Source organism: Scylla paramamosain, chromosome 3, assembly GCF_035594125.1.
Source record: "Scylla paramamosain isolate STU-SP2022 chromosome 3, ASM3559412v1, whole genome shotgun sequence".
In the NCBI taxonomy this organism is placed as follows: Eukaryota; Metazoa; Arthropoda; class Malacostraca; order Decapoda; family Portunidae; genus Scylla; species Scylla paramamosain.
This window is the reverse complement of record NC_087153.1, coordinates 8,475,001-8,500,045: the sequence shown is the minus strand read 5'-3', so window position 1 is coordinate 8,500,045 and position 25,045 is coordinate 8,475,001. Positions and strand designations below refer to the sequence as shown.

Sequence of the window (25,045 nt, the reverse complement as noted above, 5' to 3'; positions counted from 1 at the left end):
GGTCGTTGTTCGTAATGTTCGTGTTATTGTGTCTCGTGGGTTCGGCCGCTCCCAGTACACCCATGTCATCTGTGTCTCCCTCCCATAGTAAGTGTGTGGTGTTGTTAAGTTGCCCTTGGCCTATTTCCTACTTCTCTTGTCTCCTTAGTCGATTAAGTTCAGCTTATATTTTTCACCGATGCACTGAAATGAGCAACTGACAATTGCACGTATTTTCTTTTTAAAAATTGTCACAGCGGGACATTCAATATGAAATTAAGGATTGTTGTGTGTAATTGCCTCCTTCGTTGTCACCACGTCCTGGATAAAGAAAAAAAATAAAATAAAGCTAAAACAACGAAAATGGAAATCGGTTTCTTTAAACAACTGGCCATTTTCTGGCAGTAAATTAAATAACCTTTCGTATCTATCACGAGAGTCCCCCCCTCCCCCCCCCCCTCTCTCTCTCTCTCTCTCTCTCTCTCTCTCTCTCTCTCTCTCTCTCTCTCTCTCTCTCTCTCTCTCTCTCTCTCTCTCTCTCTCTCTCTCTCTGCATATATTACATTAACATATTGAATTAGCAGTAAAGTTGTGGTGTGTATCTCTTATGTCGCTGCCGTGCTGCTAGATGGCAAGCCTAAAGGCATCATGTTAACAAAATTGACTGTTCTATAGTTGTGAAACCACACAGAGGAATAGTGTTGAGCCTCACGTCATCCCGCGCCCATTATCATTCTTCATTTCCGTGAGTATTTGGTAGTTTCGTTTGGAGTCAAACTGGTAATATTGTACAGCCTTATGGAAGCTCTTACGAAATTATGATCACCTTGAAAGGCCAAAAAATATCGTATAATGAATGTCACGGTCGAGATAAGTTTTTGTTGCCCTTGGCTGGTGTCCCTCCTACACACAAAATAAAAAAAAAATAAAAAAAAAATCTGCGCGAAATGAACATTATGTTAGGCAGAACATACAGAGCGTCCTTGTGGGTGTTCTACTTCGTCATGGTAACCTCGTGCCCAGCCTCCTACCATGCGACGAGCAGGCAAGTCTTTCATTTCAGAGCAAGACTCGCCGTAAAGGCGACTCCCTGCCGTTTTCATTGCATGGACGCCCAAGACTTTTTTTTTGTAACCAGAGAAACGACAGTTCTTTCTTTAAAGTTTGAATAATTATGATAATGCAATTTTGGGCAGGATTTTTTTTTTTTTTGCTAACTTGGAGAAATGTATTAAGTTGCTCGTCTTTAATATATTATTGTCTTATAAATTTTGATCAGTATGTTAAAACATCCTCCGTTTGTATAGCTTTCATCTCTTGGAAGTGCAATATGATGTTTATACTACCTGTGCTTCTGACATGTGAATATTATACGAGTTAGTATCGGCTCGTGTATTTCAGTATCTTGGCCCCGAATTCTACGTCGGTAGCTTTCAGGCTCCTGCTTCCCTTAAGGTTGGCTTGACGTTGTGAAAATGCAGCTGGACCTTGTGTTTAGCGAGGCCACTGGCGATGGGGAGGGTCTGGCAGGCGGACAAAGCCATGATTTACCTTGTGAAACGTTACCCAGATTAATTTTGTTGAGAGAGAGAGAGAGAGAGAGAGAGAGAGAGAGAGAGAGAGAGAGAGAGAGAGAGAGAGAGAGAGAGAGAGAGAGAGAGAGAATAGTTGTGCGCCACTGTTTTGTTCAGTTGTGTCAAAATAAAATTTTGTATTAAACAGAGTTTAAGGAAAGTTTTAGACGCATATTTTAGGCACTAACATGAGCTCAACAACAATGTTTGAAAATTCACGCATTAAACTACATAAACTACATCGTTGCATTCTTGTATAGCGTAGAGAAAAGTTGGTAAAATTTGGGAGAGAAAAGGAAATTTAAGAAATAGTGGTAAGTAAAAGTATCCAGTCAAATGACGTGTAAAAATAAAGGTAAGAAAAATGGAAGATATAACGGCATACACAAGACTTTAGTTTTCAGGGAGTATTAATCAATAATATAACGGAGCAGCAAATTATATCATCTCTGTGGGGAGGTGAAAAGCAAAGTATTAAAGTTGAATACTATATACATATAGAGGTGAGAGCAAAATAATAACTCTCAGGAAGATGGCGTTTAAATTAATTTAGATTAAATTATATCCTTTATGAAATGAGACAGTGTGGGTTAGGTTTAGGTTCTTCACTGTGTGTTGATGACAGTGTGAGATACTTAATGAATGTCAGCAAGCTTGCATCTGCTAGTGCTCAGTTTTAATGAAGGTAAACAAGATCGATTAACTAATAAATCATCTTTACATAGGAAGCTAAACCAGCAAGTTAAGGAAAATCTGTAAATGAAAAAAAAAATCCAAATTGAATACGAAGATGGTGGATAACATTACAATATTAATACAATAATACAATATTTAGCACAAGACAGAATGGAATAATGATAATCGCTCGGGAAGATAGCGATGTACTGAGTGACCTTGCATGGGAGGAGAGCGGATGAGCGGAACAAGGGATGCTGTGGTGGTTTGGCGACGTGGAGGAGCAGGGAGAGGTAAAAAGGAGCAGGGTAAAAAGAAGTTACTTTTTTTCATGCGGGAAGAATAACCTTGAAAGAAGATGTGGAAAAGGATTGAGTGACGCAGTAAAGAAAGCAGTGGAGGCCAAGGCTCCAGGAGGGTGAAAGGCGTTTGCTGGATGGAGTGAATGGGAGGCAAGAGGCTTATGTTGCGATACCTTAAGCTGTCCTGGTAAACCACTGCGAGGCAACCTGGTGTGAGTGTGTGTATGTGTGTGTGTATGTGCATGTGCATGATACATACATACGTTCATGCATATATACATATATTTCTTACTCAAAGACCTAAAACTTAGCTTAAAGTAAACCAGTCATTAGTGAACCTCAGCAGCTCGAAAAAATTAGGATAAATATGTTCACCTCAAATATGTTCACCTCTTAAAGGAAAAGAAAAATATGTCTCGGAGAGGCAGTAAAGGGGCGTAAGCTTCGTGGTGGTCGCTGTGGGGCTGTCTCCGGGCTAAACTTGAAATTCTTGTGGCTTTGTCTTTGTGTAATATTTCATACGTGCAGAAAATATAGAGGTTGGCAGGTGAGTGTGTGTGTGTGTGTGTGTGTGTGTGTGTGTGTGTGTGTGTGTGTGTGTGTGTGTGTGTGTGTGTGTGTAATTAAAGGAATAGAGGTAGGAGGAGGAGGAAGGAACACAAAGAAAGACCAACAGAAGCAGTCCTGCTAGTTTGTGGTGAAGGCACTATCTACCACCCAAAAAGAGAAGAAGGATAATAAATGAGGAGGGAAACGGAGGAGGAGGAGGAAGAGGAAATCAAATACATAGATATATGAAGTCTAAAAAGGAAATAGCTTCCCCGCAAGGCTGCGGGGCGCCGCACAGGTTTTTCAGGTGTGTGGCTGCATGACGCTCGTGCGTGTGTGTGTGTGTGTGTGTGTGTGGGGGGGGGTGGGGAGCATCGCTGTGCCTCTAGAGGAAACACTCCCTTTGATCCACGCTCCCTGACAGCCGTGAAAAATGTCCTCTTCCCGGGGCTAAGGCAGATCTATCTGAAGGTCTTTTGATTGGACTCATTCCCTGGGCGCAGGAAGACATCAAATCCTGTGTCACGGTTGGATGGCCATGGCTGCGAGGTGAAGGACGCGCCTCTGCTCGTAATTTTAACTGGTATGTGATTCAAGGACGCAGCACGTCTGTAAGGCAGGGAGCGGACTGGTCTGAACTAAACATATGAAGCGGAGCGTGAAAGTTAATTGGCTGGGAAATTAGTGTCCTTAATTCACTTGAGCTTTATTATCTTGGTAGTCTTTGAAATCGAAGGGAAGCCGTTTTGTGGTGGCTTGGGCTGCGGGTGCAAGGCTGTGCTGCAGGAAGGGACCGCCTCTCTGCCGCCACCAACACTCCTGCCATAATCAGAATTCAAACTGTGGCGACCCCGTGAATGAGTTTTCCCCGAGAGCTGCTGGCTGGTGCCTGACTTTGGCCGTGCTATTTGCCTCTTCTCTTCTTTCCAGCCATCAACGCAATATTCAGGAATAACTTGTGAATAAACTGGGTCACGTTTAACAGTTTGCAAACTGTAGCGCATCTTTTGTAACTGGCGGAACCTGAGGACTTCGTGGCTATTTCAGGCGGTGAGATGAGACTGCATAGCTGGAGGAAGGAATTGCGTGTCTGTGGAATGACGCTAGGGTAGGCCAGCACCATTTGTTGGTAAATGTGTTCACGAATCCTGTACCGCCAGTGAACCAGACACAATGTTACTCCCTGCAGCGGTTTTAACAAAAAAAAAAAAATCTAACTGAAAAGTTCCTTAAAGTTTCTAGAAGACAAGTACCTTGCAGCATTGATGACACGCTCAATGTCACCCTCTGCCAGTTCTTTATGAATACAAAATCTTTTTGACGCTTTGGTGTTTACATTACAGACGGATATTTGTGTGTTCAAATTATTCTAGGCCGTAAGTACATGTAACGCTTTGTAAGGTAAGTTCCTTATATACGATAGCAAAACCAAGACTGCGGTTAAAAACCACCAGAAACTGAGGTGAGGCTGATGGCCACCAGCCACATTTCCACTCCACACTATATACTCGGTCTCAGCAGGGAATGTTGTGCCTCTCTCGCCCCTCTCGCCTTTTCTCTCTCTCTCTCTCTCTCTCTCTCTCTCTCTCTCTCTCTCTCTCTCTCTTCTCTCTCTCTCTCTCTCTCTCTCTCTCTCTCTCTCTCTCTCTCTCTCTCTCTCTCTTTTCCTCGACCTCCACGCTGGTGACTTTACGACCGCAACCAAAAATTAATTCCTGCAGGGTCGCGTTCGTGTTTTGGTCCGGTGCCTCTGGTGAGAGATAATCGTACATGACCTTCAATGTAATTAGATCTCGCCATAAAGGGGCGAATCGTCCCTTGCATTAAAGCAGTGGGAATCTCAAAGGGTGTGAGAATTAAATTATTTTTCCTCTGTCGGTAGAGCGTGAGGGTGTGTTCAGAGGAAGGGTCTGCCTTCAGCTCGAGGGACCGTCACCAGACGTGAGGGAAGCGACTGTTGTGAGGATTATGTTTGGTGCGGAACATTACTGAGGACAAAAATGGGAAGTGTAGTGTCGTTATCATCAGTGGAGAGCACACACAGGATGCTGCCTCACTGCACCTGCCCACTGATGCCGCTCCGGGAGGCCCCCTCCATGCCTACAGGGCGCATTCCTTCCATTCTGAATAGTGCCGGGCAATATCCAGAAACTTGTTTTGGTTATGAGACCTTACGGAATTCTTTACGGCTTCTTCCAAGAATGTATCATCAAAATATTATTCGGTGAGAGGAAGCAGCGGACCCTCTGGCGATACGTCGCAGGGGTAACGTTTGATGCAGTGTCTTGGAGCAGTCATTGGCTAAGTTGCGTCCTCCCCTGTGATGTTCGAGGCTCTGCGAAGGTATTTAGAAATATTGCTTATGATCACGTTACCTTTCCCTCCCCCGCTGGGCAGGTGTTCTGCCCTGACAGATACGGTGCACAGTATCACCGTCTGCACATAAATAAAAACAATTAGTGAAATCAGTCATTGAAAAAAAGTAAATAAAATGAAGTGCAATGTTAAAAAAATATTGAGTGGAAAAGTTTTATACGAGGTAGATTAAGATTTACGAAGACGTTTTCAATTATTTAATTATTGGTAATGATTGAGAGGTGATGGTAGTGTTTGAGAGGTATCGTGGTGTTCACGTGTATTCTGCCATTGTACATTGTACAGACATGTGACGTTCCTCGTATCCTGAAAAAAAAAAAGTTGTAATATTCACATATTGATCAATATTAAGAAAAAAAAAGTCTGATTCTATGAAAACTTTTGGGATAGATCTCCCGTGACACAGCGCTCCCACCGAACATTCATTTCAGTATTAACAAAGATAATTACTCTTTGTTGACACCGTTTTCTCACTAGCGGCTGCGTCCAACCTCTTCAAGAATTTAATAAACGGCGTAGTGGTGGGAGGCGCCGCTATGGCGGTCATGCTGTGACGGCCACCACTTGTGCGTCTGTACACGCTGAGGAAAAGAGAGAAATCACCTGGTGCCGCTGCACATGGAGAGGGGCAAACATTCAGCATGACACATGTTTGTACCATGATCACTTAATGAAAATGACAGTGTCTAAATAATCTGTCATCGCATTTTGTTAATTATCTGATTGCCTTGACTGCTGTGGCTTCTCGTTATGCTTAATGAAGTACACAGGTGCACGTTAAGACGACATGAACGACAATTGACATCGAAAGGAACCATTGAACAATTCAAACCTTTTAGTGCCTTAAGTTCTATTTGTGTCCAGTTAGTCGAGTATTATTCCAGTGAAGTAAGAAGCGTCCTACAGTCAGCTTCAGGCAGCGAAAAGAGGCGACGTAGTCTAGCATCATGCCAGGAGGCGACGGAGGAAGGTATTAGGCTTATCCCTTACAGTGGGTGTAATTAAAAGTAAGGCTTATTGTTTCCTGGAAGGAGTGAGGAGAGATAATTGTAATTGTAACGAGACGAGTTTCTGTTATGGTGTAGAACTGTTCACACTTTACGCCCCCGTGGTGAGGCACGAGGCACCATCATGTCAACTGGTATAATTTGCTGCCACGGGGTCGGCGGGGCTTTAATCAAGGAAGAGGGAGAGTAGAAAATTAAAATTTGTTGAGGTGTGAGAAGGAAGATTATGCTACGTGATTTTACTTGGTCTTTCTTTCGGGACCACCAGCTGTGAGGAGAGGCGGAAATGGGGTGGACATGCATTTGTCACCCGGTGCAGGTTGTGGGTCGTTAGGGAAGGACAAAGGCAACTTAGGTGTAGATATATTAACTCAGTATTAAAGTTCTTGTTACAGTAGTCTTTTGTTCGTTTGTTTCTGTGTGTGTGTGTGTGTGTGTGTGTGTGTGTGTGAGTGTGTGTGTGTGTGTGTGTGTGTGTGTGTGTGTGTGTGTGTGTGTGTGTGTGTGTGTGTGTAGAGGAGAGTATGCTTTGAAGGTTTGAGTCGCCACATTCATGCTGTTGATGTAGAGACGAATGAAGTGTTTGCATCGAAGTGAAAATGCCCTACATTAATCAGATATTCTGGATAATATTTTAATAAAAATTTTTATTTATGTATTTATTTATGCCTTGTTCGGTTAATGGCGTATTAAGAGAAAATATTTCTGAAAATGTTCTGTAGGATTTTAAATAAATTTATTGGGTTTTGTTTTTGTCGTCATTAGCGCCAATACAGAAAAAAAAAATATAAAGTTTAATTTTTCTTGCATTATCACTGCATATTAGTATCAACCACACATATTGCATAAGAGTTGTATATATACTTCGAAACACGGTACCCAGAAAATTATATTGGCCTTAATTTTGGATTATATTTTGGTTCGCATTTCTTTATAGAAGCAGGAAATTGGTGTGATTTTCTCCTTATTTTTGTGCCCTTGACCTCCCTTATTCGCGCAAGATCTTAGAGAAAACATGGCATTGTTGTAAGCACCATCATTAGTACCAGTCACTACCATAAACACACCTACCACTGCTTCAAATAATACCGACGAATCACATAATAGCCCACACTTTATAAAAAATATTCTTCTTCTGCTTTCATAATTTAATCATCTGTAACCTTAGATAAAAAAAATTTCATCGGAAATTTTTACTTAATTATTTTTTGTACAGGTCCGGACCTGTGTTCAGACTGAAAAAAAAAGAAAAAATTAAGAATTTTTCCCCAACAACTGTGACATGTTCTTTTATTTATAAGAGAACCATTGTGTGTGTGTGTATATATATATATATATATATATATATATATATATATATATATATATATATATATATATATATATATATATATATATATTATATATATATATATATGTATATATATATGTATATATATATATGTATATATATATATATATATATATATATATATATATATATATATATATATATATATATATATATATATATATATATATATATATATATATATATATATATATATATATATATATATATATAAGGTTCAGATAAAAAAATAATAATTGAGATTAAAAAAGAGCGAATAATTACCGCTTAGTAACTCGTTTTTAGACCATCTCGTCCAGCAGCAGCGCCCTCTGTATCGTTCCTCCTGCAGCAGGTGGCGAGGGAAGCACACGACGCGTCAGTAATTAACCCGCGAGCCGAGAGAAGCCACTGGGTGTCTGGTACTGATTGGCTGGATGATACCTGGACTTACCCTGTGATTGGTGTGTGTGTGTGTGTGTGTGTGTGTGTGTGTGTGTGTGTGTGTGTGTGTGTGTGTGTGTGTGAGGGTGGACAAGGGTAAGACGCTGTTATGAGAGAGAGAGAGAGAGAGAGAGAGAGAGAGAGAGAGAGAGAGAGAGAGAGAGAGAGAGAGAGAGAGAGAGAGAGAGAGAGAGAGATTTAACGAGTCCGAGAGAATCTTTTACTTTCCCACTTATGCAAGAATGAGGAGCTAAACTGCGCCTTCTGGCTTAATGCTTCTAATTAGTATTTTTATCCTCGCGTCATTCCAGCAACACCTCCTTACCCACACACACACACACACACACACACACACACACACACACACACACACACACACACACACACACACACCTTACACACAGCAGCAACAGCAGCAGCAATCACATGCCTTTTGTCTTTTTCTTTCACATTCTTAAAAAGTGAACGGCATAACAGAATACGTGTGGTGGCAGAGATGAGCGGACAGAATGTTAAGAAGTAGATTTTTCCTCGAAGTTAAATTGCAAGGAGGCAATTTATTCTCCCAGCGGGAGCTCCCGCTGGGACTTCTAATTTTTGTTACCGCACATCTCAACAACCCCACCGTTCCGTCTGGCCCCTGAAGGGTACATTCAACGATGATATGGCCAGAAGTACCTTTTGATAATCATCGCATATAAAAATCGCGATTTCAGTTTCGGAAACACCTCCTTGAGAGTAACTTCTGACGTCGCATCTTTCTTATTCTATGACATTTCTCCGTCAGACTGACCGTTTTTGCCTTGTTTCGCATATTTAGACTTATCCACATGTGAGCGAAGGTTTCTGTCTCGCAACTCCCGCAACTATCGCCTCATCACTACATCTCGAGCTCGAGCGCACAAAAATGCGCGAATTTTATAATTATATGCCATAACTCACTTTCATATACGGGATGGCCAGTTTTGGTTGACACTATCAGACTCAGCAGTGACTGTAGAATCAAGATGTATAGTAAAAACTTGACAAAACAAAAAAGAAAATAGTATTACGACGAGTTGAACTGTGAAGATGTTAAAAAAATTATAATAACATTTTAAACTTATGCTCATTGAATGCTGAAATATATTATTACATTAAGTAGGAACAACTCCAATGAACACAACAGTGTGATCAGAATGCAAATAAAGCTACATGTATTGAAAACACAGCAACAAGTCACACACCGCAACCATCACGGGCGGCAGCGTCTAAAACTTAGAACTCCCAAGCTGTTGGGGGAAGGTTCTTAAAGTTGCTCAGCAGGTTGAGGCACCCGCTACCTGGTTTTAAACTGTTTTGACTGTTGTAAGATGAAACCAATGAAGTGCTTCGCTTTTAGAAGTAGATAGATAGATGGTAGACGGTCACACAGAAAGAAAGATGGATAGACATTGAGACCGACACGCAAATAGACAGACAGAAAGAGAAGGATGATTTTAGATGGTCACAGAAGGATATGTATGCGAATACTAGGCAAACAGAAAGGCATGTAGACAGACAAACTTTGACAGACAGACAAAAAAAACACACACACACACACACACACACACACATACACACACACACACACACACACACACACACACACACACACACACACACACACACACACCATCACCACCCCTCTTTGTCTCCCTTCTCACAGACCTGTCACGTGGAGTGCTTCGGAAAGTGACCTCACAAAGGACACTGCTCTCTTCCTCCACTCTTACCCACATCTTCACTCCCCCGCCCTCCCTCCTGCCCCATCCCAGACATCACCAATATCTTCCATCTTCCACTCCAGCACTCATCGCCTCCCCCATCTTTTCCCATTTTCCCATCCCTTATCCCATATCATTTCTCTCCTTAAATTTAGTCTCTCTCTCTCTCTCTCTCTCTCTCACTCCTCTCTCCTCTCTCTCTCTCTCTCTCCTCTCTCTCCTCTCTCTCTCTCTCACTTCACAGCTCTATCTGTTTTTTCTTATTTCTTTTGACTTTGACCATTATCTTTCTCCCCTTTTTCTTTCCTTCAAATTCCCTATATATCAGTACTTTGTTTTCGTGTCCTTTTTTTTTCTCTTCCTTTTTTTTATTTTTTTATTCATTCATACCCACACCTATTGCTCCCCCCATCTGATACCATTCTCCTCCTCCTCCTCTTCTTCCTCCTCCTCCTCCTCCTCCTCCTCCTCCTCCTCCTCTTCCCTGATCTCTTCCTCATCTCTCTTCGTGTTGTTTTTTATTCAGTAAATCTTATCCTGCCATTTAATTTTAGTTGCCGAGGTTATTGTTTTCTTGAGGGTTATCTTATCTTTTTTTTTATTTTCTTTTTCTGTTTTGGTCAATTTGTTGATTAATGTATTGGAATGCTAGTCTCCGATTACTTCCCCTCGCTTTGTTTGTCTCTCTCTCTGTCTGAGTGTATGTCTGTCTGTCCGTGTGTATCTCTCTCTCTCTCTCTCTCTCTCTCTCTCCTCTCTTCTCCTCTCTCTCTCTCTCCTCTCTCTCTCTCTCTCTCTCTCTCTCTCTCTCTTCTCTCTCTCTCTCTCCTCTCTCTCTCTCTCTCTCTCTCATCCTCTATCTCTTTCAGTACTATAGTTACATGTGCTGTACTCATACCTAAATTAGTTAGTTAGTTTGTGTGTGTGTGTGTGTGTGTGTGTGTGTGTGTGTGTGTGTGTCTTGCTCGGTACAAGCAAACTGCCTCGAAGGACAAGAGAGAATGGATACGTTTACATAATTCTTTGCGGTTAAAACAGGAAACGTTGTGTGATAAACGTCAAATATCTTCACGCGAACGTTCCCAGGTGGAGGTGCAATACGTAATGCTCCGAGGCGACGAGGTGGAAGGTGTTCTGTCATTCCTCGGGATGCGGCGACGTAATATATCATTGGGTGATGCGAAGAATATCGAGTATTAGGAGACAAAATATATATGTTTCTGTGAATGCCGGGTATTGTGTGTGTTGTGTGTGTGTGTGTGTGTGTGTGTGTGTGTGTGTGTTAAAGTGGTTGCATTTGAATCGTCTTCTTTCTTTGTTTTGTGATTCTCTCTCTCTCTCTCTCTCTCTCTCTCTCTCTCTCTCTCTCTCTCTCTCTCTCTCTCTCTCTCTCCTCTCTCTCTCTCTCTCCTCTCTCTCTCTCATTACTCTTTCTCTTATCCAAAACAAAAATATGAAAACCGCTTCGCATTTTTCATTAACAGTAATAGAAAAGGAAATGAACATTGATTAAATTCTTGCTGTTGGTCTTCGTATTGAGTTTCTTTGAATAACCCAGCAGATGTTATCTAGGTCACGTTTTCTTCCCAGCCATCTCGTTTATGGTTTTCTTAAGTTGCAATCGAAAGTTAGAAGAAGTAATTTAATTGATACGAGGATTTGCAAAGATCCACTGGTAAGAAAGGACGTACGATCTCTAAAAGTTTGTATAATGAGGAAGAAGGGGTGAGATTTAATGAAAGGAACTTCTGTTATTACGCGTTCCCTTTGTCTCCTCTCTCTCTCTCTCTCTCTCCTCTCTCTCTCTCTCTCCTCTCTCTCTCTCTCTCTCCTCTCTCTCTCTTCTCTCTCTCTCTCTCTCTCTCTCTCTCTCTCTCTCTCTCTCTCTCTCTCTCTCTCTCTCTCTCTCTCTCTCTCTCTCTCGATGGCTCGGAAATGCAACAACTGTATCCTCTTGTATTCAAATGTGTAAGGTGAGCGAGTGAGTGCAGGTTAAAGGAGCTGCAAACACTCATCACTGTGGTTCACTTCACTGTGTCGAGCTTTGTGGCGGATAATTGGTTGTAAATTAGGAACTCTGTTATGTGATTAGCTGTAAAATGTAGTAAAAGTTTCCCTCTTGTGGATATTTTAAGATATTACGTGGCGAAATACTGAAAAATTATCTTCAGTATATCCTAAGATTTTATTGCAAGATTGCATTAAAGTCCTCAACTATTTTTGATGTGTTTATTGAACAGGTATGAATGCAATATTTCTGCTGGACAAACTATCGACTTTTTTTTTTTTGTGTACAGATATAAAGGGTGTTTTTCTTAGTTCTTTACTGGTAAATGGGATTAACGAAGTAAGGTGGTGAGCCAACACGAGGTGCAGCAAACGCACGTTGTACGTACACACAGGTGTGGCCAAAGGTGTCCCGTCTAAAGTGGTGGTCAGACGTTGGAAAGAAAATAAAAATAATGCATAAGATAAAATACGCGCCTCATATCAGATTTACTTTATTATATGTGAATGTAAATAGCAGGTGTTTTATGAGTTATCAGTAAACAGAAGCAAAGTATAAAAGTAAGCACAATGATATGAGTCTTACAGTGTGGGTAAAGCACTCCTTATACGATCAATAACGTTGGATGTGAATAGGAATAATATTAAAGAATGACGCATTATATTGAAAGCATAAAAAAATTCAATATTCATTACGCAATGCCAATATATTGAGCTGTGTGAAGGTGATTTAGCACAGTATTCTATAGGCATGTCCTGCTTTCCCTTCAGCAACGCTGCTGACATTCGTGTTGTTAAGAATAACTGACGATTCTTACTAGATTGTGTGCAAGTATGTAAGACTTTACTTGCATTGTGGCAGGTGAACAATGATAGACAAATAAAATCAATATACGTTTATTCCGTTCTGGATAAAAAGTAGAGGGAGCGATCCAGGCGGCTGCACGAGTTGATTCAAGAAAAGTTAACTTTCCTCAGAACAAACTTTAGGAAGAAACTGGGAGGGAGAGAGAGAGAGAGAGAGAGAGAGAGAGAGAGAGAGAGAGAGAGAGAGAGAGAGAGAGAGAGAGAGAGAGAGAGAGAAATATATATATATATATATATATATATATATATATATATATATATATATATATATATATATATATATATATATATATAAAGAACTAGTTCCTAGAATTTGTGTCAATCCACGCATTGGTATTTCCATTTAGTACAGTTCCTCGTAGATCAAGAGGCGCCTTCGGTCCCGCAGCAAATCTCCGTTAATAGGTTTACTTGCTTTTTTTCTTGAAGCCTCTCTTCCTTCCGCGACTACTTTTTTTTTTTTTTTATGTAATTCCCGTGCAGACAATTTTAGTACCAATCATGATATCTTCTTGGGTTGCTCGTTAGACTTCAGATATTGAAATATGATATAGAACCATGCAGAACAAGTACACAATGTTCAGTGATGAACTGTTCAGCTAGCGATGGTTTTTCATGGATGGAGGAGGTTGTATTTAGCCAACTTATCTGGTGGGAGGTGAGAGTGGAGGTGTCCCTCTTCCTTTTACCTTCTTTTTTTTTTTTTTTTACTTTCTTGGCATCTCCATCCTTTATTTTCTCTTCCTTCACCTGCTTTTCCTTCCGTGGTCTCCTTACTCATACTCCTATACCTGTTTCATCTTTTCTTTTATCCTCATATCCCTTCGTGTCCTAACCTCCATTTCTCCAACACTTCTTTTTATCTCTTCTTTTACCTTCATCCCCCTGCTTTTGTCTTCTCATCTCCACCTCCTCCATCTTAAATACCTCTTATCTCTGCTTTTATCTCTATCCACAAGTTCGTGTTCGTAATTCTTTTTCCCCCAGTATCTCCTATTACTTTTCTTACATCCCCGCTCTCTCTCGCTTTATCATCTAACCTCCATCTCCTGTATACCTCAATACCTTCTTTCTCTCTTCTCTTACTTCGTCTCTTCTCTCTGTCTCACTCCCTCCACGTCCTTAACTACAAGTAATTTCCTCCCTTCATTAGCTACCCACACCACGTCTGTAAATCCATCCCCTTCACGCCTCCACCCTCCAACCCTTCTCCTTTTCCTCAATCCTTACTCCTCACCTCTATATCTTCCTTCCACTTTACTTCTTCTATGCCCTTCCCTCGCAATCACACTTCCTCTTCTTCAGCAGCCACCATCTCTTCCCTCTCCTACATTACCCGCCCCACGCTTCACTCCTTTCCCCGGGGACGTAAGCGACGCCGCAAAAATAGTGTTGTCTGGAATTCTCGGGAAGGAAAGTTGGGATAAAACAGCACCTCATCTCATCGAGGGACACTCGGGAGGCATCCGTCCTTTGGAAATCCAGTTATCTGAGTTACTTATCGAGCTTTCTAAGTTTGTGAGTCCTTTATTGAGTTTATTATCTGAGGCCAGCACGGGAGAGGGCTGGCTGGGGGACGGGAGTGGAGAGACAGATAGAGACTTGGAAAGAGAAAGGCATTGTAGCTCCTGAAGGAAAGCATGTTGAGACTTGTTTAAATATTGTGAGGTAATTATAGTGGGTTTGTGCTTGTGGATGGGATGCAGAGAGAGAGAGAGAGAGAGAGAGAGAGAGAGAGAGAGAGAGAGAGAGAGAGAGAGAGAGAGAGAGAGAGAGAGAGCGGATGCAGAGGATGATAAGCACAAGTCTTGCCTTTTTAATCCAGCCAAATGCGCCATTTTCTCGTGATCAGAAAATTCTCTTCTTTCCCTTCAGCCTAATACCTGCTACCACTCTACTCCCCACAACCACACACACACACACACACACACACACACACACACACACACACACACACACACACACACACACACACACACACACACACACACACACACACACACACACACACACACACACACACACACACACACACACACACACACACACACACACACACTGTTGAGACCTTCGTTTGTTTGTGCCGTTTGTGTCGTTGCCTCCCGCTCTTGGCCTCCTCCATGTCGCACACCCGTACACTGCTATTTTGTACTATCTTCCTTCGATCATAAATCCAAGCCATGTGTAGTTCTTTTAAGTTACTTATTTCTTGTTGATCATACACTAACCGGCTATCTTGCCTGTTCCTGTGTGTGCGTGAGTGTGTCTCTGCTAGCTGTATGTGTTCGTCTTTCACCACCCTCTTCCCACCCTCCCAACCACTCAATGAGAGCCGCAGCTGCTAAAGTCTCGCCATGCTCCAGTCACGTGAAGCTGCCCAGCAGCACGAATGAACTTGCTTCGACAGATTCCGTATGTCATATTTTTTGCATCAATGAATATGTATAACTTATAAAAGTTGGAATAAGAAAAAGTTATGTAAAAGAGTGTTGAGTATCAGTTCTATCACTGGCTTTCATAATGTAGAACAACTATGTGGCTGTGTTCCTCCAGCCTCGAGAGGTCATATGAGGCTTCAGATCTGCTGCGTGGGCAGCAGACTATGACGCCCTGCTTGATAGTCTCACCCACGAATATCTTTGAGTTTCCATTTAAATGATTGGAAAGAATATAAAAATGTTGCGAACAGACGGTCGAGTTGAAAATTGATGTAAAATTGTTGCAGGAGTGTTGTCTCGGCGGGGGGCGTGACGCGCGGCAGGAGTATGAGAGACTTTGGCAGGCCACGGCTGATCGCATCCAGACTCTTGATGTGTTCAACTTGTTGCTAGAGTAGTACACTATGATAAGAGTGCATTTATGACAAAAATAAGAAAGGGTTTACAGGACAACTCATGCAATAATTAATCTTCGATGGCTTAATAGAATTTAATTGGTACTAGAAGATATTGTTTTGCATAGACAAGAGTTTGCCAGCATTTATGTACTTTTTATACAATTTCCATTAAGCCATCTATATATATAGTCTTTTTAACATTAAACTGCTTTTTAAAATGCCTTGTTAATTACTGAGAATGAAGATCTAAATTTCCAAAGCATAATATGCCTCACTCCCGCCCCGGGCAGCGCCTTCCAGGAGCTGGGCCGCTGGTCCTCTCCTGCCGAGATCTTACACTGATTAGTGATTCATGCTGTATTAAGTCTAAGGTTTTCCAAAAATATTTTTGTAACATTTGTTTTACGCTGTCGATCTAGCATAGATAAAAACTTATGCAACTCTTCTTCTGATTTACGTTTTCCCAGAATCACACAAAATGGCTGTACAGAATATAAGATATGTTTGCGAAACTAGTTCGCCTCATGTGCATACCCGTGCCCCTGCAAATACCTCGTTCGTACTGAGTTTTAGTGGCGCTAAGATGAAGAGAGCCAGGCGATGGGCGGCAGACCGCCCTGCTCACGTGTTCCTAAGTAGTTCAGTGTGGGGCGCGGGGAAGATAGAGGGAGGATGGCCGCAGACTGATCGCTTCCACAACGACCAGTATAGTTAACACCTGACACATGTGGAGCTCCATTAGACAGTATGAACTAATTTTTTGTTGCTCATTTTTATTTTTACAATAAACTGTACCGGCTGGAAACTTTACGAGAGAGAGAGAGAGAGAGAGAGAGAGAGAGAGAGAGAGAGAGAGAGAGAGAGAGAGAGAGAGAGAGAGAGAGAGAGAGAGAGAGAGAGAGAGAGAGCAACACGATATCCGACAGCGTAAAACTAGATAGTAAATAGCATTAGGCTAAACGCGTGAGGCGGCCACATATTCGGTCACTGAGTGTCTGGTGTGTGAGGCCTCAGTGTGTTGGTGCAGCAGGTGCCAGAGGCCAAGCCAGGCGAGGCACTGGAGGTTGTCTGTCCGGGTGCGGGTGTTGTGGTTGTCGGGCCCGGCGGCATGCCCCTCGCCCTTAGTGTACTAGGCACCGTGATCCGGTGAGCGGTGTTCACACTCATGCTTCATGCATCTTTCCTTTGTCATGCTCACTCGAACAGGCGGCCAATCGAACGGTAAGTTGTACTGAAGTTCTTTTGGTGACGCCACAACTGTGGCGACATCTTGTTTGTTTAGCGTTAAGTTTCACTGGTTGTGTGGCAGGGTTCACTATAGTCAGCTTTTTGGCTTTACATCACAGAAAGGTCAGCAAATATTGGGGTCTTCCAGACCGATATGTAAATAGACGCTGTCAGACGAGAACTGCCGCTCGATATGAATATTCGGTCCCTCCATACTTGTATATGAATATGATGATGCTACTGTGAAGCCTTGCGACTCTGGGTGATGACATCAGTCTTTACAGTCACCACTGAAGCCAAAGACGCCTTGCTGTGCTGGACGGTAATTCAGCTTTCTTTTCTCGGGTGGTGCACCGCGTCCCGTGTGTGCCATGAGGGATCTAAAAGGTTGTTTGCTGAAAATCCAAGAGTGACTGACTGAAACTTGAGTCAACAGTAAGGCAGGCGTATACAGACCCTGCAGAAGAGTGACTTCCGCTGTCTGTGTTACTACTGCTGTGTTTCTTTGTAATGCTGAGCTTAAGTGTGGTGTCCTCTCGCTCCCCGGGGATGCTGCAGGGAGCACCCAACACGTGGCTGCCGCGTACTGTGTCGAGTTGTAGAGAAAACTAGTAGTAGAATGGCGTCCCTGTGTTAATTATCGCCACATGACCTGCCTGTGTGTGTGTGTGTGTGTGTGTGTGTGTGTGTGTGTGTGTGTCTGAAGCCCCACACACACACACACACACACACACACACACACACACACACACGTGCATTAAACTTTTCAGCGAATGGAAAGATATGAACTTCATTGCTTCTCTCGTCGTCGTCCTTGTCCTCCTCCTCCTCCTCCTCCTCCTCCTCCTCCTCCTCCTCCTCCTCCTCCTCCTCCTCCTCCTCCTCCTCCTCCTTCTTCTCCTCTTTCTCCTCCTCCTCTTTCTCCTCTTCCCCATCATCATTATCACAAACTCACAAATAAAAAATAAAGTTTGAAAAGACATCGAATATTGCAAAGTGAAGTCAGGGAGAGACAAAAAATGAACTTATTAAGGCAAAGACGTAGGATACGAAGACGAAAAAGAAGAGGAGGAGGAGGAGGAGGAGGAGGAGAAATAAGAAGAAGAAGGAAGAATAATAATAATAATAATGATGATAATAATGATAATAATAATAAGAAGAAGAAGAAGATAACGAGAGGAAGAGACGAAAATGAGACTGCGGAAGACATACGAACGAGAGAGAGAGAGAGAGAGAGAGAGAGAGAGAGAGAGAGAGAGAGAGAGAGAGAGAGAGAGAGAGAGAGAGAGAGAGAGAGAGAGAGAGAGGAGCAAGGAAAAGAGCTAAGGGAGAGAAGGAGAACGAGGAGGAGGAGCAGAAGAACGACCCGAAGGAGGAAGAGGAATAACCGGAGAATGGGTTTCGTTTTAATCAGTGCAGGGATCTATGTAGGTACGGAGGGTTAGGGAGGGGAGGGGAGGGGAAGGGAGGGTTGCCCATTAACGGGACGAGCCTTGGTGTGAACATGGCTAGCCCGGAATCAGGACCTGGAGGTGATTAGCAGCAACAGTTTAGGATCACGGCGGGTGTTGGTGTGATGGTGACAAACAGACAATTTCCGGGCCGAGAGAGAGAGAGAGAGAGAGAGAGAGAGAGAGAGAGAGAGAGAGAGAGAGAGAGAGAGAGAGAGAGAGAGAGAGAGAGAGAGAGAGAGAGAGAGAGAGAGAGAGAGAGAGAGAGAGAGAGAGAGAGAGAGAGAGATGAATTTGGTGTGATGTATGCAAATTAAACAAAATGATACGAAAAGAATAAAAAATAGCGAGAATTAAAGTCAGACAGAGAGAGAGAGAGAGAGAGAGAGAGAGAGAGAGAGAGAGAGAGAGAGAGAGAGAGAGAGAGAGAGAGAGAGAGAGAGAGAGAGAGAGAGAGATCTGAATTGAATTTGATTTGTATAATTCATTTAATTAACAAATTCACCAAAATAACACGAACTATAAGAAAAAAAAATGAGAGAGAGAGAGAGAGAGAGAGAGAGAGAGAGAGAGAGAGAGAGAGAGAGAGAGAGAGAGAGAGAGAGAGAGAGAGAGAGAGAGAATGTAATACTCACGTGATTTACAGCATCGATTTTGTACCTGCACCTGGACTGAACTGCGAACACAGAAGTGGAAAAAAAAAAAAAAATATATATATATATATATATATATATATATATATATATATATATATATATATATATATATATATATATATATATATATATATATATATATATATATATATATATATATATTGCACTGTTACAAATACAGAAGACGAATCATTCCAGAAGTATATGAATGATTCGTATTCGTTATGCATGGTATGTAGAAATATAAATGTAAATATAAATAAAACTAAACAAGAATGTAAAATAAAGCATGATTATTCAATATTCATCTTTGTATAAATATGCTTTGTTTTGCACAGAGATGTGATTGCATAAAGACAACACGCATAATGGCGCGCATATATTTGAGGATACGTAAAAAAATTGTGCACGCTGTGTGTGTGTTTGTGTGTGTGTGTGTGTGTGTGTGTGTGTGTGTGTGTGTGTGTGTGTGTGTGTGTGTGTCTGTCTGTCTGTCTGTCATTTCGGCTCGTATTCTAAAACGTGTTGTCCTTTCATGAATGTTACAATTATTTTTAAAGCCCACACAGATGACCAGGCTGGTTCTCATAGGTCTTTTCTCCTCAGAAATCTCCTTCAGAATCCACTGTAAACAACCAATAAAATAAAAAAATAAAAACAGCACCCTTGAAAATTCTAACAACTTTCAATAGAATCTGTTAAAGTATAGTAACGATGAAACACCGGAACGTTTAGGGATGATGAGCTGTGTGCGAGCGAGAAGGTTCATGAGGACGAGGGCAAATACACTCGTTGATTATGGCATGAGGGCGAGGGAGACTTGGGAATGGGAATTAGTAGGCGACGTCACCACCACCACCACCACCACCACCACCAGGAGTTGCTATGAGAGTGACATTTGAGCAAGGATATAGAAACAGAAAGGTAGCGGTGAAGTAGGACGAGGTCGAGGAGGACACGAAGAGACAAGAGTACTCGTATATCGTAGCAGTGCACGGGGGAAATAGACAAAGCGTTCAGCAAGGTTTAGCGGGAGGCGCTGCTGTGGTGCAGTGATACCGTGCGCACTTTTGGGTGCCAAGAGGTCCTCAGGTGCACGGGCTCGAATCCTAGCTACAGTCTGAAGGTTAGGAGGGGCATCCACTCTGGGTAACGGTTCCCAAACGCCAAAACCAAAGTCCTTCGTCAGGAGACACCGTTTTACTCCCAATAAGTAAAGAGAACTGAACGTAAAAATTGTAAACAATAGCAAGGCTTAGCAGAGTTCATCAGGGGTCACTGGCCGAGTAGCGGAAGTTACCTGTAAAATAAATAGAAATGAACGTAATGAATGCAAATAAAGACGTTTATTTCCGGGTTTTAGCAAGTACACTTTTATATATATTTTTCCTTGTACGTAATTGTGAATGCATGATATATTTAGTGTGAATCATGAGGGAGGTCCAGTCACGGGCAAAAGAAAAAAAGTAACGCAAGCAAAGTTTTTTTTTTTTTTACACAACTACGAAAAATTGTTACGGGTGCAAATTAAGTGTAAAACTGTGAGCATAAATGTTACGGCCCGGAAATATGGGGTTGTATTTACGGGTTTTCCGCAAGCTGACAAAAATACTGATTTTTATTTTTCACTCTTTATTTTTCCATTTTTTTTACCTATCGCTCGAAAGGTATGAAGTAAAAGATTCAAACATAAAACTGAAACTAACAAATTCACTAGAGAGAGAGAGAGAGAGAGAGAGAGAGAGAGAGAGAGAGAGAGAGAGAGAGAGAGAGAGAGAGAGAGAGAGAGAGAGAGAGAGAGAGAGAGAGAGAGTACAGTATAAAACTCATTCGATAGAATAGGACTCATATTTTTTTTCGTTTGTGTCGAGTGTGTGTGGGGAGGAGCTGAGCGAGGGGTGAGGGGTGAGGAGTGTCCAGTGTGTGTGAGGAGGAGTTGGGCGAGGGGTGAGGGGTGTGTGTAGGGAGGAGGAGCCGGGTGAGAGGTGAGGGGTATCCAATGTGGGTAGGAGGAGCTGAGCGAGGGATGAGGGATGTGTGTGAGGAAGGGGAGCTGGGTGAGGGGTGAGAGTTGTGTGGGAGGAGCTGGGACAGGGGTGAGTGGTGTCCGTGCTGCCTTTCTTTACACATCATGAATAGGCCAGTGGCAGGATATCCTTAATCCTTTGACTGGTACTTTTCCGTTATTACCTACAATCTTTTGTAACTTTTTACTTTTTGTAGTATAACCTCTTAAACAATATAGTAGTATATATATATATATATATATATATATATATATATATATATATATATATATATATATATATATATATATATATATATATATATATATATATATATATATATTTTTTTTTTTTTTCTACTGTATACGTTGAATATTAACGAAGTTGGATCACATCAGTGACTGTAAATGATGACTTTGTCATACCAACCTTCCGTTTTTGTCACCAAGTAATCACATACACACGCTGGAGGCGCCTCAGTAATGTAAGCCAGTTGTACTTGGAAGTCATTAATTATTCATGGTTTTCCAGTACCAGAGGTGACAATGGCGTCCTGCTGGAAATTCTTTTCTTTTGTATTTTTTTTTTTTTTACCGACAACTTTTTTTTTCAATTTCCATTTTTCATTCTTATGTCTGGCCCGCCTCTTTCACGCATTAAAGAATAAACAAAATGTAGTAGAAAGGAAAAACACATAAACAAATTTGCAAACGGATATGCGTTGATATAAGAGGAAATCACGCAGAAGGAAATCTTTTAATTTCAGCTGTGGTGTTTGGTTTAACAGTACTAACTATGATATTAAAGAAAACCTTGCTATAGAGTAAACGGAAGGGAAGATGTAATCTGCTACTACTAAATGCAATCTGCGGTCACCAACTGAATCCGTCCATAACAGACAAACTTGGCATGACACGCAGCACCTGATTGGCAGACTTTCTTGTGGACACAAGCCAGTCAGATCAGGAAGAAATAAAGTGAAGCCTCAGAATTTTAGTATTTCAGTAATTCACGGCGTAAAACGTATAAGTGCTGGGAGTGAGATGGTTTATGTTATAGCGCCTTTGACTACACTGCAAAAGTCCCATGTTGAATCCCAGCTTATAGCTCAGATTTTTTTCGGATGACTTCGCGCTCCTAGGTTCACTCAGCCTTAAAAGGGGGACCGTTCAGCAGTGACTGGGTAGGTTAAAAGTGGCGCGGAAAGGGACTGGCCAGTCTACTTCTTCATTCATTGGGGCCCAGAGTTGGGTGGCACTGCCTGTCCCTGCTCCTGCCTCTGCCCCAGGCTCCCTGGGTACGGCGCGCTGTAATTCAAGTGCACAGGTCCATTATTTTCCTGGTGTCCGTGTCAGGTAATAGTAAAGAAAAATCCTCGCATTTTGTTTGTGATCGATGCATTATTAACGGCGTAATGCAAGTGTACGGTCCAATTTTTATTAGTTATTAGAGGTGCCTGTTTCAGAATGCAATATGAGAGAGAAATCATCGCGTGTTTTTATTATTATGTATCATTCAGGCACATGTGATGCAAGTAAAAATAGTATGTTTTACCTTGTAGTTATTAAAACTACCTGCGTTACAAAGTTATATGAAGAAAAGGTGTTGGTATTTTATTCTCTGTTTTTCCTACTGGACATTTACAGCGTCATGCAGATAGAGTACAGTCAATTCTTTTTTTCTTTTATTGTCGGTCATCAGTGCGTTATGAACCTTTCAGTGTCATGTTCTTTCTTTGTTAACTTTAAGAGCGCTGTAAAAAAATTTTACAAACACACTCAGCTAAAGAGAGAGAGAGAGAGAGAGAGAGAGAGAGAGAGAGAGAGAGAGAGAGAGAGAGAGAGAGAGAGAGAGAGAGAGAGAGAGAGAGAGAGAGAGAGAGAGAGAGAGAGAGAATAGTAGGTTATTTTTCTCACTACTGGGCTACAGCAATATCTAAAATTAAAGCAATGTAGTACAAATACGTGTCTAAAAGCATGTAGACGATTATGGAAAAAAAAATGTAACAGTAAAAGACAAGAATTACTAAAGTTCCTGAATCTTTAATATAAGCGAATATGAGGCTTGCTTGTTCTGTTGTTATTGCCTGAAAAAAGTAGTTACATTAATTTTCGAGAGTCGTACTTGGCGGAACACACACACGCACACACACACACACAGATACATCTTGAGACAGCCGCTTGAGCTCTGTGCTTCAGTATCCACTCACCTGAACATTGACTTAAAAAAGGGGGCATGAGTAAGTGTATATGCTGTACTGTGTAACGAAGAGAGAGAGAGAGAGAGAGAGAGAGAGAGAGAGAGAGAGAGAGAGAGAGAGAGAGAGAGAGAGAGAGAGAGAGAGAGAGAGAGAGAGAGAGAGAGAGAGAGAGAGAGAGAGAGAGAGATAGCACAACAATGGGTGGGGAAGAAAAGTCCCAGAAAGGTAAGGGAAGTTTGCGTGAAGGAGGAGAAAATTGATGAAAATAGGCAGGCGGTGAAGAAAGTATTGTGGGGGAGAAGTTTCTATGACCCGACTTTCTTTTCTTTGCGCTGCAGGGCGGGAGGAGGCGAGAGGAAAGGGATGGACGGGAGGATAGGAAGGAAGGAAGGAAGGAAGGAGAGTTAGGGAGAGAAGGTGAAGGAAGGAAAGGAGAGCCAAAGTGTGAAGAAAAGGAGGAACGGAGTGGGCACGACAGATAATAACGCCCAACGCTCAGATTTAAAACAAACTTGGGCGCCACAGCTGTAAAGTCTTGGGGAGGGAAGGAGAAGGGGAGGAAGGCAGTCGTTTCTCACAGGCCAGTAAGTCCGGCAGAGAGAGAGAGAGAGAGAGAGAGAGAGAGAGAGAGAGAGAGAGAGAGAGAGAGAGAGAGAGAGAGAGAGAGAGAGAGAGAGAGACAAAGTACGACCTGTGACAGCCACTTACTGACGTGTACTAACACACACACACACACACACACACACACACACACACACACACACACGCAGAATTCTTCACCGTAAGTGTACTTTCTCTCTCTCTCTCTCTCTCTCTCTCTCTCTCTCTCTCTCTCTCTCTCTCTCTCTCTCTCTCTCTCTCTCTCTCTCTCTCTCTCTCTCTCTCTCTCTCTCAAGATAAAACCACCGCCATCTGTGTGCGAGACGGTAGCAGCAGCTCCTCCTCGCCTCAGTTTGCGCCTCAAGTTCACCAATACAATGGGCTGCAGCCTTCGGGCCCACCTCCTCCTCCTGCTCCATTTCCTGGCGGGCGTATCGCGGGCATCGCTATACAGCAACAATACTCACGCCTGCAGGCCCCTCCACCGCCCTCCCACAAGACACCTCTCCCAACTGATATGGCTGTCCGCCCCGGGGCTCTCGTCATATCCGGCCTCCCTCCCTTCCTCCCCTCTCTTCTCTCCGTCGCACACGCCGGGCCTCCTTTTTACATTTTTTGCCAGAAAGGATTCAGCCATCACCGTCCTTCATATCCGGTCTTCAGTTTTATCGACACCTAAAGTGGCGGCGAGCGAAGGGCGGCGGGTGCTGCACGCCTGAAATTCTCAGATTGAGAAATAAAACATAAAACGTTGCTACACAAACGTCTGCAGCGTGTAGAAGAAATAAAACTAAAGTCATATCTGTACGACACTTTGATTAAGAATGAAATTGTCTGCTGTTTGATTATTTAAGTAAATGATGCTGGTGAAGGAGAAGCGTCGCCGGCAAGGCGGGGAAGAGCAGGGTGTCTCGTGTCATGGGAGGAGACAGCCTTGTGACTGGGCGAAGTGCCGGTGGGGCTATAAAGGTGCAAAGGGAAGCCTCGTCATATCGATGTCGTCGTAGTTGCTCAAGTTTCCGAAGGCTGCTGCGTTCTGCGTCTCACTCCCTTGGCACCAGCAGCGCCTCGTCACTGGACGTCACTTCTTTGTTCATGGCAACTCAGCGTGCCAATCTTATGATCACTCCCTCCCTTCAATGAGGAGCCTTTGAAATTTTTTTTTTTTTTTTTTTTTTTGTTGCTAAGAATTGCATGAAGGGTCGAGGCTTCTG

General features: G+C 42.4%; 1 protein-coding gene across 2 annotated transcripts in view; it reads left to right on the top strand.

Annotated features, from left to right (window-relative positions):
• LOC135089862 (atrial natriuretic peptide receptor 3-like) overlaps window positions 1–25,045 on the top strand; it is a 103,436-nt gene that overhangs the window by 56,475 nt on the left and 21,916 nt on the right. The window lies entirely within an intron of this gene.